Source organism: Sminthopsis crassicaudata, chromosome X (genome assembly GCF_048593235.1).
Source record: "Sminthopsis crassicaudata isolate SCR6 chromosome X, ASM4859323v1, whole genome shotgun sequence".
In the NCBI taxonomy this organism is placed as follows: Eukaryota; Metazoa; Chordata; class Mammalia; order Dasyuromorphia; family Dasyuridae; genus Sminthopsis; species Sminthopsis crassicaudata.
Window position 1 is genome coordinate 87859077 of NC_133623.1, and position 20621 is coordinate 87879697.

At 35.1% G+C, this 20621-nt stretch overlaps 1 protein-coding gene and 1 long non-coding RNA gene across 10 annotated transcripts in view; one reads left to right on the forward strand and one right to left on the reverse strand.

Annotated features, from left to right (window-relative positions):
- LOC141548957 (uncharacterized) overlaps positions 1–20621 on the forward strand; it is a 1406018-nt gene that overhangs the window by 1327023 nt on the left and 58374 nt on the right. The window lies entirely within an intron of this gene.
- LOC141548306 (GRAM domain-containing protein 4-like) overlaps positions 1–20621 on the reverse strand; it is a 50282-nt gene that overhangs the window by 8010 nt on the left and 21651 nt on the right. The gene's annotated exons all lie outside the window — the stretch shown is intronic.

The following is a 20621-nucleotide window of genomic DNA, read 5'->3' on the forward strand; positions in this document are numbered from 1 at the left end:
TCCTGGATGCTATAGCTCTTACTATAGAAGCCATACCGATATATGATATCAGCTAATGTTGCATTAGGTGTTTTTTGTTATGTTTTGTTTTGTTTTTCTCCTCTTTGTTGCCATCACACGCAAGGAAGAGTCGATCTTACCCTTTCAGGATACTAAAACCCTCAGACGTTTCCCCCATTTTTTAAACTGTAAACCTAAGCATAAAGGATGCACATGGAAATAATCATAGGCTCTTTTTTTTTGCCTCTCCCATCCATTAGTGAAGATATCTTCCATCCTTCAGTGATCTTAATTTCTCAAAATGAACTTCATGAAAAGAGGAGCCATGTCATATTCCCTCCCCAGTGCTGCTCAGCATCAGCCTATTAATAAATTCAGGGTATGGTACAGCTTCCCCAATTGGGCCCAATGTCCCACAGGCAGTATTATTGACTGCTATGGAAAGCAGATATGAAACTGCATATTCTCTTTTTATGGGACTGAAATCTTTTTTCAGTGGCAATGGTAGGCAAGCCACAAAATTTCCAATCCTACTCATTTGTGTTCTAAGAGAGTCCACACTATGGTCTGTCTCTCTCTCTCTCTCAATCTTTTGACTATCTGTCTGTCTCCCTATATCTTCTGCCTCCCTGTGTTTTTCCTCATAACAGGATGCCCCCAAAATGGGAAGTAAGTTATCCATGAAAATACAGCCTGATAGTGTCAGAGTTTAGTCAGGACCTGCTTATTTTACCTCCACACAACTTCAGTATTTATCCCATGCTAAAGCAGTTAAAAATCCTGTTTTTCAGTTTCTTTTCCCAATACAAAATGGGAAGCAGGGAAGAATCACTTTAGCAGCTCCTGCAGCTGTTTTAAGATATGCTCTGTGACTCTGTATAACACATCCACCAGAACTCAATGACATTAACTAAATAGTTCATTATTTGTATCAGGGATGGCTGTGTTGGGAGGGATGTTGCAGCTCACTTTGGGAATTTCTAATACAGTTACCCAAAGAGAACTGGAGTGTATCTTCTCTAAATGACTACATTTTCTCCCATTTTTTCCATGGCTGGTTTAACTTGTAAGGATGATGGAAAACACTAATAAAACATTTGATGTCTCAGCTTGGTAAAAAAATTTATTGGGCGAAGGGTGTTTCTCCACCATCTCCATTTTTCTCATCTGAGGACTACAAATCTTTTCATAGCCTTTGGTTAAGTGAAGAAGACTGTAATGTGTTTTCCTATTAGGGTTATGAAAACATCAATTCTCTATCAAAAGGTGGGTATTATGTTTTGTCTTCTGGAGATGTGGTTAGTTATTATTTTCCTCTATTATTCTTATTTCTTTCTTCAAATTTTTCCAGGAATTCTTGTTGGACTGAGCTACAATTACCATTTTTCTTTGAGACTTTTTTTGATAATTATTTTTACGTAGTTACCCTTCTCTGAGTTTCTCTGGGCTTTCCAGCTAGTATAGTAGGTTTTTATGGCCAATTTCTTTTTACTTTTGCTTATTTCCTCATTTTTCCCAGCCTATTTCTTGACTTTGAATTTTATGTTAAAATTGGGCACTTTTATTTACGTAGGGATGAAAAGTCTGAAAAGCTTCTGACTTTTTCTTCCTACTGTTTTCAGAACTGCGTTTGGAGTCTACATTTTTTTTTTGCACTTTCAAGATAATGATCCTAGGAGAGGTATGGCCACTACTTTCTGCATTTATTTTACCAATGAAAAGTCCCTGCTTCTTGGTCCCCTATAGCTGTATGTTCTAGTACTTTTCTCTGCTTTGTTACTGTGGCCAGGGCTCTTGCTCCTTTGTGGCCCACTACCAATTCTCTTTTTTTTTTTTTTACCACAGAACTGGGACCCAGAACTGTGTATGGACAATAGAGTTTCCAGTAAACACCAGCTGTAGTCAGATCCAGCAAAGAGTCCCTTGAACAGTTGTCTGACACACTTTCCTAAACTCCTTATCATCTTTGGGCTGAAAACTTTCAAAGGTGCTGCTGTTGCCATTGCCACATAACATTCTAGTCAGTGCTCACCTTGGTAAATTATAGACTTCTCCTACTAATCTCTTTAGTTTCTAAGGCTGGAAAAATATCTTGCCCTGCCTTTTTGATAACTTTGTTTCTCTAGAACTTGATTTGAAGTACTATTTTAAAGTTGTTTGGAAGGGAATATTAAGGAAGTTCAGCTAGATAATTACCTTTAGTCTGCCATCTTGATTCCCAATTAGGAACATTTTTTAACTCTTGATTTTATTCTAATGGTTTGTCTTATCTCAGGGAGTCATTGCTTTCTATTTAGTATATTCTCATCTTTCAGGGAATCCTTTATTTGGATAAAGTTGACTAATTTCTGTTTTAAGTGTGTCTTTTTCCTTCATTTCTTCTATCCAGAATTTTTATTTCAATATTTTTTCTCTTGTTTCCTATTTTCTAAGTATGTAAAAAGTTATTGTAAGTTATTTCAGTGGAAAAAAATACATTTTTTCTTTAGTTTCTCCTCTTCCTGATTATAGTGTTCTTTTTTTTTTCCAATTTGAATTTTTAGGAATCTGTTTCTACAGTAATTCTTTTTTGTCAAGTAAATTTCTGTAATTGGTTATTCTCTCTCATCTTAAAGTTTCAACATTAATTTTTTTTTTTGCTATCCCCAAGGCCAGGTTTCTTCCTCTTGCTGCACTTTTGGATGAGGTAATCAACTTTTCTTAGTCTTGCTCTGAGTCTCACATTAGTTCCTATGCTGATCTATATTTTCTAGTTTTAACCTTGTTCTCCTGACTATCTTTAAGAGCTAGAGTAATAGAGCTTCAGGAGCTGCATGGAATTTCAGGCAGAGTTCTAGGGACATCAGAGCCCTGAGCTGTCCCCAGTTGAGCTCTGCTGTGTCTGTTCTCATCATGCCTTTCCTAGTGGCTTCCACCACACCCTGGGGCTTTTTCAAAACTGTAGCATGCCTTGGGCTATTTGTCTTTCTAGAAAGTCTCTGGTGGTACTAGAAGGCTTCTTTGTCAGTGCTAGTGCCATGCTATTGCTGCTTGGGTAGGCAGCCCTCTGTTCTCTAGTTCTGGGTCTCTGGTTGTCAACTTGTTCATTCGTTCAGTGAAAGATGCCATGTCTCATTTCTGTTTGGAATTCTTGATCATTAATTGATCTGAGGCAATTTTTTTAGTGTTATGCCATATGGGGATCTGATCTTCCTATCTCTAACAACCTTGGTTGCAAATTATAAGCTTACATGATAATGTGGAACACCCATATAAATACATGTGTATATATATATATATATATATATATATATATATATATGTATATATATATATATGTATGTATATATACATATATATATGTATTTATATGGGTATGTATGCAGTTCCACATTATCATATATATGTATATATATACACATATATATGTATATATATACATACATATATATGTATATATATATGTGTGTGTGTATATATATATATATATATATATATATATATATATATATATATATATATATATATATATATATATATATATTATACATGTGCAAGTATATTCAAATCCATGCAGAGGAAACAAAAGGTAACCTTACGCTATTACAGATGTGACTTAGGGGAGAAATATCCTGCAGAAGACCACAACCAAGTCTCTAAGGAAGGCAGAGATTCTAAGAAATGGAGGTAAGAAAGGAGAATATATCAGGCATGAGGGACAGTCAGTGCAAAGAGATGGGAGACTGAGTTTTTTATATGAGAAATAACCAATAGGAAGGTGAAGAACTCTAAATGCTGAGCAGAAGAAGTCTGTTTATGCTTTTAAATCCTAGAGGTAATAGAGACTCACTGGAGTCTACTTATTATGGTAGTTGTAGGGAATGAGAATGCAATAGCCATGCAGAGAATTGTACTTAAGGGAAAATATTTTGGCATCTGCATGGAGGCTGGATTCAGGAGGGAGCATCTGGAGTCAGGGAACCCAGTTAGGGGATAAGCAGTAGTATAGGAATGATGTAACGGAGGAACCAAAATAAGGACTTGGCCAAGTAAGAAGAGAGAAAGGGAATACACTAGGTGAGAGAACATAGAAGCAGAAGAGAAAGCGGTTGCCACACACATATTCTTCCTCTAATCTGTTTTCTATCTAGAGATCAAAGTTGTTTCTAATTCATTTCAGACTTAGACTGACTCACAGGAAAATAGGCATTATTGTTGTACATGTCTCAACTAAGACAGAATAGCCCCTACTCAAAGGAACAACAGTGAAGTGCTTTGAGAGCAGAATTTGGGGTCAGAAAGACTCCAATTTGAATTCTGCTTCTGGTTCTACTTGGGTGGCCTTAGATTTCACTTTCACTTCATTTCCCTAAGCCTCAGTTTCCTAACTGAACAATTATTAAAAGACACTTCATAAAGACTTGGTTCTTTAGGGTTCTTCAATGGTTCAGTGATCAAGACAATCTCAATAAACTTTGGATAGAAAATACCATCTGCATCCAGGAACAGAACTATGGAGATTGAATGCAAATCAACGCATGTTATGTTCACTTCTTTTTTCTGTTTTTTTTTTTTCTCTTTCATGGTTTTCCCTTTTATTCTGATTTTTCTCTCCCGATGTCATTCATAAAGAAATGAAAATTTAAAAAGTTAAAATACCTATAAAAGCAGAAAAAAGAAAACAATTTAAAAAGAAAAAAGACACTGCATAGAACTGTCCAAATAATCAAGTGAAATAGCCCATACAAAGTGCTTTGTAACCTTTGTATCATTGTATTAATTCTGCCTATTATTAAGAGAGCCAAAAGAAAGAGAAATATGAACCAGACTTTAAGACAGGTACCACTCGCAAGTGGCCAACTTGTACCCTGTATCCAATGATAAAAACTCCAAAACCCCACTCTAGCACCACATGTCTACCAGTGCCACCTCCTGCTGGTGAAGGAAGGACCCTCTTCTTTGGCATTCTCTTCTTATTTTCTAGCTCTATCTGAACATTTCAGGAATTTAACCCAATTCATGTTTTAGGGCATTGACTTCCCGAGGCCCACATGGAGATAGAACCTTGACTTCATCAGCGCTTCATGTTTCTTCATTGAACTGTCGGATCTCTTAGTAAAGAGATTCATCTCTGGGTCTATTCAAAGCCTCACTCTAACACTCTCCCAACTTGAAATGTGTCTATTAATTCTCATAAGATCCCTGGAAAGTAAGTGGATGAAAAGTATTACATAAAAGTATGTGGATTCTTTTTTTTAAAGCAGGACCAGCTTTAATTATAAAAAGAGGAAAGGGTGATAAAGAATGGTAATTGAAAAGTAGTGACCTCTATGGCTCATGACATATAATAAAATTTTTTTCCCTTGAAACCAGCTCAAGTCGGAATCACGACACTAAATGAACAAGGGATGGAAGGTTGCTCTCAGGCAAGGTGGTTGGGCTATTACCCTTTAAAAAAAATGAAGACTAGTCAAACATCCAAGAAGAGAAGATGGAGCGAAGGGGTATCATTTAAAAGTCCTCATGGGGCATGATGTCCAGATTATACTCCGGAAATTGAGATCATGCTCAGAGTTTGACCATCAGAAACTGTTCTGAGAGACTTTAGTTCAAATCAATTAGTATAGATTGGGATGTTCCAGAAACAGATGACAATTTGATTGTCAATCAATCAATATTTGATTAACTATGGACTGAGAAGCTGCTAAAATGGTGTTGAGTTTATCAGTTAACATCTCTAGTTCTATGATTTCCGCTGTGATTTCTACTGAGATAACTCCCAACACTGGCCCCTACCCTGAATTCTAGTATCCCATCTTTTAAGTACATCAGCTGGGCAACTCTCCTTGGATATACCACTAATTCTAGTCAGTGGGCAGTTATATTTTTAATCCAGTGCATTAGCACAGTGCTTCCAATGAAAAGCAAAAGAATTCCTGCTTCCTGAAAGAGTTCAGCCTCATGCAGGATACTGTGAAAATGGCTATGTATAAATATGTTGTAGACATGATAAATTGGAGATATAATCTACAGAGTAAAGACACTGATGGCAAGCTGGATAGGGAAAGGCTTCTTGCAGAAGGTAACATTTGTACTGGGACTTCATGGAAGTCAAAGGAGCTCACCTCCATCTCAGCAACCTGAAAATCCTTCAAATTCAGCAAAATGTGTCAAATGCAGAGAGCCTCTCAAAGTCAACAAGTCTAAAGCCAAATTCCTTATCTCTTGCTCAAAACCTCCTTCTCATTCCGATTTTGTCATTTTGATCAGTATCTCCACTGTGCTCCTATGTTAAACACTAATTAGCTGTAGTCTGAGCAAGTCACTTAACTGTACTTTGCCTCAGTTTCCTCATCTGCAAAAGGAAAGTAATGACAGAGGGTACCCCACAAGTTTGTTGTGGGATCAAATGAGATTAAAGTGCTAGATAAATGTGAACTCTTATTAATAATAATCATCCTTATCATCTCCAATTTCCATGTTCAAACCATAATTTGAACCTTACCTTCTCTACATCGTCTCAGCCACCCAGGGCTTGTGGATTCTCTCTCTTTAATAGTTTTCTCATATTTTTCTCTCTCATCTTGCTGCTACCACTCAAGAACAATCCCCCTTGCTTCATCTCCCTGGATCACTGCTATGACTTCCTAGAGTTGCTCTTTCTGGGTTAGCATTCATGGCTCTTCACAATCCTGGTTCAATCTTGCCTTCTGTCTTATCTCATATTGAAGCATTTGGGTTGTGCAATAGGTAGAATACTGACTTGGAGTCAGGAAAACTCATCTTCCTGAGTTCAAATTGACCTCAAGAGTTATTAATGGTATGATCCTGGGAAAGTTACAGAATCCAATTTGCCTCAGTTTTCTCATCTGTAAAATGAACTAGAGAAGAAAAGGGCAAATCACTCCAGTGTCTTTGCCAAGATAACCCTCAATGAGGTTTTGAAGTCAGCCACAATTTAAAAACGAATGAACAACTGTGTCTATTAGTCTATAAACACCTTAGGAACCAGCATTACATGTTAATATATCTCTGTCAGCACAAAACCATTCCTAGAATAATGATGATGGTGGTAACAATGAGGATGGCAATGATAATAATATCTACATTTAAGTTACATAAAACTTAAACTACGTTTAAATTACATATTAATGTTTGTAAAACACATTATAAATATCATCTCATTTGAAACTCTCTACAATCTTGGAGAAGTAATTCCTGCTATTTCCATTTTACAGTTGAGGAAACTAAGGTAAGGAAAGGTTAAGTTACTTCTTCAGGATTACACAACTAGGAAGTGTCTGAGGCTGGATTCGAATTCAAGATTTCCTGATTCCAATCTAGCCCAGGGCTTGGAACATGATCTGGATAATTAAAACTAAAAATTTCGTTTCCTAAATCAAAACATGATATGGAAATACGTCTAAGTGCCACATGTCTTAGATAAACTGGTATACACTATAGACATTCAGAGAAGGGAGTCAGTGCTAGTGATGGACGGTGCCATAGAGAGAATGCTGGATTTAAGCGTTAGGAAGACCTGAGGTTGAATTCTGTGTCATACATTTAAAAGTTGTTCAATTCTTGGCAATTCACCTGGGTTCAGTGATCTTCAGCTATTTTAGTTGTAAAATATGGATAGTAATAGAATCTACCCATCAGAGGATTAGTGTGAGAACTAAAGGAGATAATAAATGTCAGGGCTTTGTAAACCTTAAATCACTACATACATTCTAATTAACTATCACTAATCTTTCTCCTCTTTCTCCTCCTCTTCCTTCAACTACCTCTCCTTCTCCCTCTTCTTTCCTCCCTTCTTCCTCCTTCTTTTCTGCCTTGTCCATTAATGATGAAGCCAACCATAAACTGAATCCATTTCCTTCTATGTGCCAACAGAATGTTCTATATTTCCAGAATGTTCTGCGTATGGGTTTGGGAATATGGAAAGAAATGTGTGGCCATTTATAAGAAAATTGGATCCCCATATTTTCTGTCTTCTTTCAAATTCTGAGCTTTCATTAGGAAATAAAATACTTTTAATTATCATATATCTTCATCTTTTAAATGAAAAAAAAAATCCTGAATTCTCCCAATCCCAGAGGAAGGTTTGTGGATTTTTAAAATGCGCAATCAGGGTGTGTTAATGGTGTTATTACTGTGTGCTTGCTGTTTTGCACATATAAATGATTACATTTTAATGGCAACTTAGTAATCTGTAAATCTTCCATAATGAATTGATTTTTATAGAACATTTTCATTCACTTGAAAAATGTCTAGCCTTCTATTGAATGTGAATTACAGTCCAATTAGACTCCATATTTAAATAATCCGTTTTAGCTGTGCGGTATTAGAATGTCACATTTTACAAAGCACTTAATTATTTGGGGAAAAATTGCATGCCACTTAATGCATTTTTGCAATTAAAAGTAATGCCCATGTATAATTTTGTAATCTCATTGATATTAAAATTTAACTAAAATGCTTGTACCTACTGTTAAAATCCTCTGAGAATGGGCGGGGCGGAGCCAAGATGGCGGAGAAGAAACACAACTCTGTGAACGTCCTCACTCCCTCACAACCAATTAGATAAATTAAGCCTCAAAATAATGATAAAAAGAGGGAAACTACATCGCAGGAAGAGGCATAGAAAATACACCATATCTGAGGGAACTTAGTGAGGGGGAGAATCATTATGTGAATCTTACTCTCATCAGGAGAGGCTCAAAGAGTAAATAATTAACATATTTGTTTTTCAGAGAATTTTCTCTCACCTCATTAAAAGGGGGGAGAGGAAAAGGGAAAAGGAAAAGGAGAATAAGTGAAGGGACTTGGAGGGAGGGGGGAGGGATACTAAAAAAAAAAAAGAGGGAGGGTTGCAAGTCACAAGGGGGGTCTGTAAATTAAATATCGGGGAGGGGGATCAGGGGGGTCAAGGGAAAAAAGCATAATCTGGGGATAATATGATGGCAGGAAATACAGAATTAGTAATTTTAACTGTAAATGTAAATGGGATGAACGATCCCATCAAACGGAGACGGATAGCAGATTGGATCAAAAAGCAGAACCCTACAATATGTTGCCTACAGGAAACACACTTAAAGCAGGGAGATACATACAGAATAAAGGTAAAAGGTTGGAACAGAGCCTATTATGCTTCAGGTAAAGCCAAAAAAGCAGGGGTAGCTATCCTTATCTCAGATCAAGCAAAAGCAGAAGTAGATCTCATTAAAAAAGATAAGGAAGGAAACTATATCCTGCTGAAAGGTAGCATAAATAATGAAGCCATATCAATACTAAACATATATGCACCAAGTGGTATAGCATCTAACTTTCTAAAGGAAAAGTTAAGAGAATTGCAAGAAGAAATAGACAGTAAAACTATAATAGTGGGAGATCTCAACCTTGCACTCTCAGATTTAGACAAATCAAACCACAAAACAAACAAGAAAGAAATTAAAAAAGTAAATAGAACATTAGAAAAACTAGGTATGATAGACCTTTGGAGAAAACTGAATGGCAATAGAAAGGAATATACTTTCTTCTCAGCAGTTCATGGATCCTATACAAAAATAGACCATATATTAGGACATAAAGATCTCAAAATTAAATGTAGGAAGGCAGAAATAATAAATGCCTTCTTCTCAGATCACAATGCAATAAAAGCTACATTCAGTAAAAAGTTAGGGGTGAATAGACCAAAAAGTAATTGGAAACTGAATAATCTCATCTTAAAGAATGACTGGGTGAAAGAGCAAATTATAGAAACAATTAACAATTTCACCCAAGATAATGACAATGATGAGACATCATACCAAAATCTTTGGGATGCAGCTAAAGCAGTAATAAGGGGAAATTTTATATCTTTAGAGGCTTATTTGAAGAAAATTGAGAAAGAGAAGATTAACGAATTGGGCTTACAACTTAAAAGGCTAGAAAAAGACCAAATTATAAACCCCCAACCAAAAAAAATTAAACTTGAAATTAATATTGAAAGTAAAAAAAATATTGAATTAATAAATAAAACCAAGAGTTGGTTTTATGAAAAAGCCAATAAAATAGATAAATCTTTGGTAAATTTGATCAAAAAAAAGAAAGGGGAAAATCAAATTGATAGTCTTACAAATGAAAAGGGGGATCTTTCCACCAATGAAGAGGAAATTAGAGAAATAATAAGGAGTTACTTTGCCCAACTTTATGCCAATAAATTTGATAACTTAAGTGAAATGGATGACTTCCTCCAAAAATATAGACTCCCTAGATTAACAGAGGAGGAGATAAATTGCTTAAATTTCAGAAAAAGAAATAGAACAAGCTATTAATCAACTCCCCAGAAAAAAATCCCCAGGGCCAGATGGATTCACATGTGAATTCTACCAAACATTTAAAGAACAATTAGCCCCAATGTTATATAAATTATTTGAAAAAATAGGGGATGAAGGAGTCCTACCAAACTCCTTTTATGACACAGACATGGTACTGATACCTAAACCAGGTTGATCGAAAACTGAGAAAGAAAATTATAGACCAATCTCCTTAATGAATATTGATGCTAAAATCTTAAATAAGATATTAGCAAAAAGACTTCAGAAAATCATCTCCAGGATAATACACTATGATCAAGTAGGATTTATTCCAGGAATGCAGGGCTGGTTTAATATTAGGAAAACTATTAATATAATTGACCATATTAATAATCAAATTAATAAGAACCATATGATCATCTCAATAGATGCAGAAAAAGCATTTGACAAAATCCAACATCCATTCCTACTAAAAACTCTTGAGAGTATAGGAATAAATGGACTATTCCTTAAGATAATCAGGAGCATATATTTAAGACCTTCAGTAAACATAATATGCAATAGAAATAAACTGCAACCTTTCCCAGTAAGATCAGGAGTGAAACAAGGTAGCCCACTATCACCATTACTATTCAATATAGTACTAGAAATGCTAGCCTCGGCAATAAGAGCCGAGAAAGAGATTCAAGGAATTAGAGTAGGAAATGAGGAAATTAAACTATCACTTTTTGCAGATGACATGATGGTATACTTAGAGAACCCCAAAGACTCTGCTAAAAAGCTACTAGAAATAATTCAAAATTTCAGCAAAGTGGCAGGATACAAAATAAATCCACATAAATCCTCGGCATTTTTATATATCACTAACAAAATGCAACAGCAAGAGATACAAAGAGAAATTCCATTCCAAACAAATGTTGAGAGTATAAAGTATTTGGGAATCCATCTACCAAAGAAAAGTCAGGAATTATATGAGAAAAATTACAAAACACTTGCCACAAAAATAAAGTCAGATTTAAATAATTGGAAAGACATTCAGTGCTCTTGGATAGACCGAGCGAATATAATTAAGATGACAATACTCCCTAAACTAATCTATTTATTTAGTGCTATACCAATCAGACTTCCAAGAAACTATTTAAATAACCTAGAAAAAATAACAACAGAATTCATATGGAACAACAAAAGGTCGAGAATTTCAAGGGAAGTAATGAAAAAAAAAATTAAATGAAGGTGGTCTAGCTGTACTTGATCTAGAACTATATTATAAAGCAACAGTTACCAAAACTATTTGGTATTGGCTAAGAAATAGACTAGTTGATCAGTGGCATAGGTTAGGTTCACAGGGCAAGATAGTGAATAAAAATAGCAATCTAGTGTTTGACAAACCCAAAGATACCAACATTAGGGATAAAAATTCATTATTCGGAAAAAACTGTTGGGAAAACTGGAAATTAGTATGGCAGAAATTAGATATGGATCCACACTTAACACCATATACCAAGATAAGATCAAAATGGGTCCATGATTTAGGCATAAAGAGGGAGATAATAAATAGATTGGAGGAACAGAGGATAATCTACCTCTCAGACTTGTGGAGGAGGAAGGAATTTATGACCAGAGGAGAACTAGAGATCATTATTGATCACAAAATAGAAGATTTTGATTACATCAAACTAAAAAGTTTCTGTACAAATAATACTAATGCAAACAAGATTAGAAGGGAAGTAACAAATTGGGAAAATATTTTTAAAAACAAAGGTTCTGACAAAGGTCTCATTTCCAAAATATATAGAGAACTGACCCTAATTTATAAGAAACCGAACCATTCTCCAATTGATAAATGGTCAAAGGATATGAACAGACAATTCTCAGAGGAAGAAATTGAAACTATTTCCACTCACATGAAAGAGTGTTCCAAATCACTACTGATCAGAGAAATGCAAAGTAAGACAACTCTGAGATACCACTACACACCTGTCAGATTGGCTAAGATGACAGGAACAAATAATGATGAATGTTGGAGGGGATGTGGGGAAACTGGAACACTAATACATTGCTGGTGGAGTTGCGAAAGAATCCAGCCATTCTGGAGAGCAATCTGGAATTATGCCCAAAAAGTTATCAAACTGTGCATACCCTCTGACCCAGCAGCGCTACTACTGGGATTATATCCCAAAGAAATACTAAAGAGCGGAAAGAGACATATATGTGCCAAAATGTTTGTGGCAGCTCTTTTTGTTGTAGCTAGAAACTGGAAGATGAATGGATGTCCATCAGTTGGAGAATGGTTGGGTAAATTGTGGTATATGAAGGTTATGGAATATTATTGCTCGGTAAGAAATGACCAGCAGGAGGAATACAGAGAGGCCTGGAGAGACTTACATCAACTGATGCTGAGTGAAATGAGCAGAACCAGAAGATCACTGTACACTTCAACAACAATACTGTATGAGGATGTATTCTGATGGAAATGGAAATCTTCAACATAAAGAAAAACCAACTCACTTCCAGTTGATCAATGATGGACAGAGGTAGCTACACCCAGAGAAGAAACACTGGGAGGGGAATGAAAATTGTTAGCACTAATATCTGTCTGCCCAGGTTGCATGTACCTTCGGAATCTAATGTTTATTGTGCAACAAGAAAATGATATTCACACACATGTATTGTATCTAGACTATATTGTAACACATGTAAAATGTATGGGATTGCCTGTCATCGGGGGGAGGGAATAGAGGGAGGGGGGGATAATTTGGAAAAATGAATACAAGGGATAATATTATAATATATATATATAATAAAAAATTACTAAGTAAAAAAAAATCATCTGAGAATTTAGAACCACTGAACATCAGAGAGGGAACGAAGTTTAGAACACAGTGTCAGAACTAGATGGGAAATGAAATAGAGAATATCAGAGTTGGGAAAGGTCTTGAAATAGAAACTAGAAAACTGGGGAAAGGGCTTAGATATAAAATGACAGAAAAGGGAGAGGGGCCTTAGAACAGGAGACATCAGAACAGGGAAATTTCAATACAAGACTAGGGAAGAAATTAGAAATTATATAAGCCAACCCACTTATTATGTAGATGGAGAAACTAAGGAAAGGAGCCATTTCCCAATACAGAGGGTATATTATTTACCCCCTGAGGTTTATCCCAGCACTAATTCCATGACTCAGTGGCAAGGTGTAGACAATATTCCAGGCCCTTTACCTCACCATCCAGGCCCTTTGCCATTGAACCATTTAGCCAAAAATGTCAATGTACGGCTCACAGCTAGGCTTCAAAAAAGACAATTTTCTTTGCTGAAGTTTTTCTTGGATTCTAATATTTTCTTACAGATTAATGATATCCCAGCCAGGTCCTAATTGTTATTTCCACCAGTGGGGGAAGAATTGTATTTTTGTTTTTGTTTTCGACTTTAAGAAAGGTAATTGGTCCTGTCCTGATGGCTCAGCTCCTCACCTGCCAGCTCTTGTTTGTGGACAGTATAGGGGATGGATGACTTGCTAATGAAGTGCTGGAGAGCAGGGCCCAATGGTACACTCCACTGGTACTTCTGAATGAGTATCTCCATGGTCTCCAAGGTCTGGCAGGCACAGAGGAGCATGCAAACCTTACTTTGCCTTTCTTGGTGGTTGGGGAAAGCAATGAATTGGCTCTTGCTAATGTTGCTCCCTATCATGGGGCAGTAGCACTGTTGGCGACTGTGGGAAGATCAATCCAGTCCCTGTGGGAAATCTCACTTCACTGGTCAGATAAGAAAAGAAACAAGATAATCTTCCCTCCCCCCATGCTCCCTGGACAGAATAATGTTTGCCAGAAAAAAACATTTTCTAATACTCTAAGATGTTAAAGGCTTTGCCCCTAGCAGAAGGCCTTGTAAATAGCAGGCCCTTCATATACATTGAATAAATGAATAGACTCTTGAAATTTTTTTCTTGCTTTTTGGTGCAATAGAAGTACCCGGGCTCTCTAAGGCTAATATAGTTTAGCACATTTTTTTTAAACAGATATTGCCAAAGTGCATGGGCTTCACGTGTGGCTTGATAATAGAATGGCTCATGGGTCTGTTATCTGAAAATCACATAACCATCAGGTGGTGAAGTTTTGCAGCTATAGAAATTCATAAACATGATTAACTAAGACACGAAATGCCTGGCATCTGGATCATTGGGAGCATCCTTAGAGATGAAAATGAACAAGTTAAAATGGATCTTTTGACCTACTGAAAGAAGTCCCTTTCTGATGGATTCTCAATGGACAATTGTTCACATCTCAAGTAACCTTGAGCCTTGTGAAACAGATAGGATCGTCTCAACTCATTAAGAAATGTATATAAACCATTTATCAATCTACCTGTCTGTCTGACTGCTTTCTGTCTGTCTAACTTTCTATTTTGCTATAAAGCATTAAATAAATGGTAGATGTCAGTACAGAAGTGTTTCTTCTACCCATTTTGACTTCTATAAAACAAATTAAAGCTGGAAAAGTTATAATCACTAACATCCCACAATAATTTATTTTATTCCATATAAAACTAATTTTAATGCGGTGATAAGTCCGACAAAAAAAATGGTGACCAATGTTTGCTGCTTATAAAGCCCCTTTCCTCTCATCTCTTGCAGTTTACCTCAAATGCCATCACCTCCAGGAAGTCATCTCAAAATACTCCAGTACTGATGTGTTCCCTCACAGGTCTTTGAGCACTATTTTTGTGATAATGTGGTTATCGTGTAACACTGTACATTCTAAGTATAAGTACAGCCTTCCCATAGTTTGAGCTCCATGAAGGAAGGGATAGTACTGGGTATACTAATACATCTCCACCAATAACTAGAGCAAGACCCTGTTTGTAAATGGTGCTGAAAAGATATTTATTGCATTATATTCCTCCAGTAAATTCTTATTATATGCTATTGAGTTGAAGTGTGCTCAAAAGGAAATTCAACTACTTAAAATTTACTTGTAATTTAATTAAGATACTATGTATTTCTCTAGACCAATAATATACCATATTATGCTCTATTTTAGATAAAAAAAATATTAATGCAAAATACCATTAAGCAAGATGAGAGGGATCAAGATCTGTTTTCTTTGTTGTAAAAGAAGATTAAAATCTTTGTCCCACTCTCCTTTAGGGTCCCCCAGATCCTGAAAAAAACATACACAAGAGTAAAGGAAAGGACTCCAAAAATCAATATTATCACTGAATTTTTGATTCCGAATATTCATCATCATCCATCTGTTTTCTGTCTTTGTTTCCAAGGTCTCAGGCAGATCATAGCATTTTTTAAAACTAAACTTTTTTTGTTTTTTTTATTAAATGGTCTTCCCAGGGATATACACAAAAGAAGAGAACACAAATAAACACATAGGAAAAGTCCCATAGATAAACACAACTTGCTAGAAGAGTGGGTTCTCATAGATTTCATTTTCTTTCTACTGTCAACAGAGTAGAAAAGCCAGTTTCAAGAATTTAAGCTCAGAGTTCCAGGCTCTTAGTGAAAATGGTACTCTTTAATATTATAGGTGGAAAATTCTGTCTTTCTAATCTTATAGTTCAATTATTTAGTCTCCTTGAAACACTTTACTTTTGCCCCTTTAAAGTATTTTTGTCAATTACATGTAAGAATAGTTTCAGCATTCATTTTTGTAAGATTTTGTGTTCCAATTTTTTTCCTCCCCAACTCCCCAAAGCAGCAAGCAATCTAATATTGACTACACAGATACAACTATGTTAAATATATTTCCCATGTTAGCCATGTTGTAAAAAATAATAATAATCATTACAAAAGGGAAAAATCACAGAAAGAAAAAAAAACCTACAAGAAACAATTTTTAAAAGTAAAAATATTTCTACCCAAATCTTTTCTGGTTATGAAGTAAAATCATGGATCTAAAGATATTATAAAAGCTTGAAAGTATTGTATACAATATAGTTCATCATTATCATGCTTTTCCTAGTCCAACCATTATTATAGCATTTAAGGGATAATCAATTTGTCCAAAAATCCAAAAATCAGGAAAAGGTCAAGAAAGATCAGGATTGGGGGAAGATAGATGAAGAGATAACATCAGAATTAAGTGAAATCTGAAAGACACAAAAATGCTCACATATAGCTGACTTTACTTCCCTCCTGATTCAGCAGAAGTCACTTTAGAAGGGAAAACAACATGGAGTTTGTAGGAGGAAGGCAATGAGGGTGAAACCAATGGTGAATTTGCCTTGGCTGAAGAGAACAGATGGAATTCCTGAAAATGACTAGAAAGTCATCTTTTGATAAAATACTTTTTTATTGATATCTTTTGTTTTTATATTGACTATATTTCTAACTCTGTCTTCTCCTTCCTCTCTTACAGAAATCTATCATTCTTGAAAAGGAATAAGAAAAATGAAAAAAATAAAATATAGCCTAATAAACATTTTGAAAAAAATCTGATACTTTATGCATTGTCTATAGTGTTCTTTATAGGCAGCTAATTGGCACAGTGTATATAATATAATATTGAGTCAGAAGATCTGAGTTCAAAGCTGATTTGTATCAACCTCAGCAAATCATTTAACATTTCTTAGTCTTTTTTTTTTCTCATTTGTAAAATGAGGATAAGAATATAATCTAGATCTTGGGGTTGTTGTGACAATGAAATGAGATAGTATTTGGAAAGTGTTTTACAAAGCCTAAAGAATTATATAAGTGCTGTTATAGCTGTTGTCATGACGACTATCATCACATCTTTAGTTCCTCACACTGACAAAGAAATTGGTGGGGCGGGGATGCCTTCTCACTTTTCATATCTCTCTTTCCAAGACCCAGCTTGGTCATTATAATTTTACAGCTTTCAGTTTTCATTGTTCCTATACTGGCCTTTCCATTTATGATATTCCTGCTTCCGCTCACTTCATTTTCCATGAGTTTAAGGAAAGAAGTCTTTCAATGCTTTTATGTATTTATTATATTCATCCTTCATTACATCAGAGTAACTTGCTTAAATTTATGTTTCAACCATTTCCCCAATCAAGAAGTATTAAGGATATTTGGATAGACATTTCAGTGACTTTATTTGCAAATTACATTTTGTGTTCCAAAATAGTTTGATCAGTTAACAATTCTACCAATAACATACTAGTACGTTTGTTTTTCCACAACCTTTAAACAAACTAAGAAAGAAACAAAGAGAGGAAGGCAAGAAGAAAGGCAGGTAGGAAGGAAGAAATGGACAGAGGGAGGGAAAGGAACAATAGCATGCATTTTGTATTCAGATGAAGCAAGTTCTTTCTCTGAATGCAAATAGCATTTTTGATTATGAATCCTTTGGAATTATCTTGAATCATTGTGCTGCTGAGAGTGGCTAAATCATTTACAATTCATCATACAATATTGCTGTAACTCTGTACAGTGTTCTATTTCTGCTTACTTCACTCTGTATCAATTCAAGTTAAGTCCCTTTTTTGTGCAATCATTTTGCTTCTCATTTATTGTGTCACAATAACGTTCCATTACATATACCATAATTTGTTTAGCCATTTCCCAACTGATGGGCATCCCCTCAAATTTCCAGTTATTTATCCACTACAAAAAAAAGATCTGCTATAAATATTTTTGCATCAATAGGTTCTTTTCCTTTTTTTATCTCCTTGGAATACAACACCTAGTAGTGGTACTTCAGAATCAGAAGGTATGTACAATTTTAAAAATTGCTTCAGAATGGTTAGATAAATTGACAATTCTACCAATAGTATATTAGTGTCCCAGTCTTCCCACATGCTCTGAAAAACTTATTTTCCTTTTTTGTCATATTAGTCAACCTGATGGATATGAGGTGGTACCTCAGAATTGTTTTCATTTGCATTTCTTTAATCTAGAATATTTTATATGACTATTGATAACTTTAATTTATTCACCTAAAAACTGCCTGTTTATATCCTTTGACCATTTATCAATTAGAGAATGACTTATTTTTATAAAATAATATATATATATATGAGAGAGAGAGAGAGAGAGAGAGAGAGAGAGAGAGAGAGAGAGAGAGAGGGGGGGGGGGGAAGAGGGGCTGGGGTTAAGTGACTTACCCAGGGTCACACAGCTAGAAAGTGTTAAGTGTCTGAGACCAGATTTGAACTTGGGTCCTCCTAAATTCAAGGCTGGTGCTCTATCCACTGTGCCACCTAGCTGCCCCCCCCAATTCTCAATATATTTGAGAAATTAGACTTTTAACAGAGATATTTACTATAAAAATCTACCCCTCTATTCAGTTTTATGCTTGGTTGCCTTAGTTATATTTATGCAAAAACTTTAAAAATTTTTATCAAAACTATTCATTTTACAATTCATGCTGCTTTATATATTTTGTTTGGTCCTAAATTCTTCCATTGTCCATATAGGTCTAATAAATAAACTAGTCGAAGCTCTCCTAATTTGCTTATGGTACTACCCTTTATGTCTAAATCATGGGCCCATTTTGACCTTGCTTGGTATATAGCATGAGATGTTTTTCTATGCCTAGTTTTTGTCATACTGTGAGTTTTCCTAATAATTTTTCCCCAAATAGTGACTTTGTCCCAAAAGCTTGCATATTTGGGTTTATCAAACACTAAATTATTATGGTCTTAAACATATTGGGTGCCTAATCTACTCCACTGATCCACTATTTTGTTTCTTAGCTAGTGCCAGAGTGTTTTGATAATTATCACTATATAATATGGTTTGAGATCTGGTATAGCTAAGTCATCTTCCTTTACTTTCCCACCATTGATTCCCTTGATATTCTCAAACTTTTGTTCTTCTGGATGCATTTTTTTATTATTATTTGTATTTTTTCCTAAAATAGAATTATTTAAGTGTTTTGTTTTCTGTTAATCTGGGCAATTTATACTTTTGTGAATATCTGTTGATTTCACTTATAATTTCAGACTGACAAAATAGCTCCTAATGATTGTTTGAATTTCCTTTGCCTTCAGGGTGAATTCACCTTTTTCATTTTTTATACTTGTAATTTGGTTTTCTTCTTTCCTTTTATAAACCACATTAACCAATGGCTTATTTATTTTTGTTGATTTGATAGAGCTAGTTTCTAGCTTTATTATATCAATGGTTTTCTTACTTTCAATTTTATTTATCTCTCTTTTGAGTTTCAGATTTCCAATTTGGTATTTGAGGATTTTTAATTTGTTCTTTTTCTGGAATGTTTGTTGTTGTATGCTCAATTGATTGATATAAACATTTAGAAATACATTTTCCCCTCAAGTACTGCTTTTGCTTTATCCCATAAATTTTGCTATATTGTTTCATTGTTGTCATTCTCTCATGAAATTATTGTTTCTACATTTTGTTCTTTGATCCACTTATTTGGTAGTATTAAATTATTTAGTTTCTGGAATACCACATGAAATGAAGCCTCTGAGCGGAGTCTGATAGAATGAAACCTCTCTCCAACTCAAGATAGTTTAGAAGGACTTCAAGAAAAGTCATTCTTACTGGGATGAAAGAGGTGTTCATCCCAGCTCAGATAATTTCTGGAAAATTCAGCAAGAGTGTCTTAATCACAGCAGATCAGCAACTGATACACCCCTGATCCTGGTTCAAGAGCCAGACCAATAGAGCAACTTCAGTCTCAGTACAGAAAGCAAATTGTCAGCCTGGGAAAACAGATTTATTGCCTGAAGAGAGCAGCTATGTGTACCCTCCACTTTGAGCAAGACACAAAACATAAGCAACCTCTGTGCTCAAAGTCAAGACTCAGAGCACCACAAAAAGCTTGGGACAGTGCCCCCTGAACTCCAGGAGTAGAGCTCAATATTAAAAGTTACACAAGAAAAAAATTAACAAGAAACATAACCATGGAAAGCTACTATGGTAACAAAGAAGACCAAAGTACCAACTCAGACAAGGACAAAAATGGCTACATGGAGAAATCTCAAAGGGTGATATGAATTAGTCTCAATTTTCAAAGAGTTTTCTTGGAAATGCTCATAAAAGATTTTAAAAGGCAAATAACAGAGGCAGAATAAAAAATTGAGAACAGAAATGAGAGGTGTGCAAGAGAGAGTCAACAGTTTGGAAAAGGAAACCAATTCCTTAACAAATACAATTGGTCAAATGGGAAAAAAAATCAACTAAAGAAATCAATTTCTTAAAAAACAAAATTGGCCAAATGAAAAAAAAAAATCCACGGAAGATAACAATGCCTTAAAAAGTAGAAACAATCAAATGGAAAAAGACATGCAAGAGCTAACTGAAGAAAATCATAAATTAAAAAACTGGAACCAGGAAAATGAAAGTTAATAACTCTATGAAATATCAACAATCAATGTAAAAAATAATGGAAAATGGAA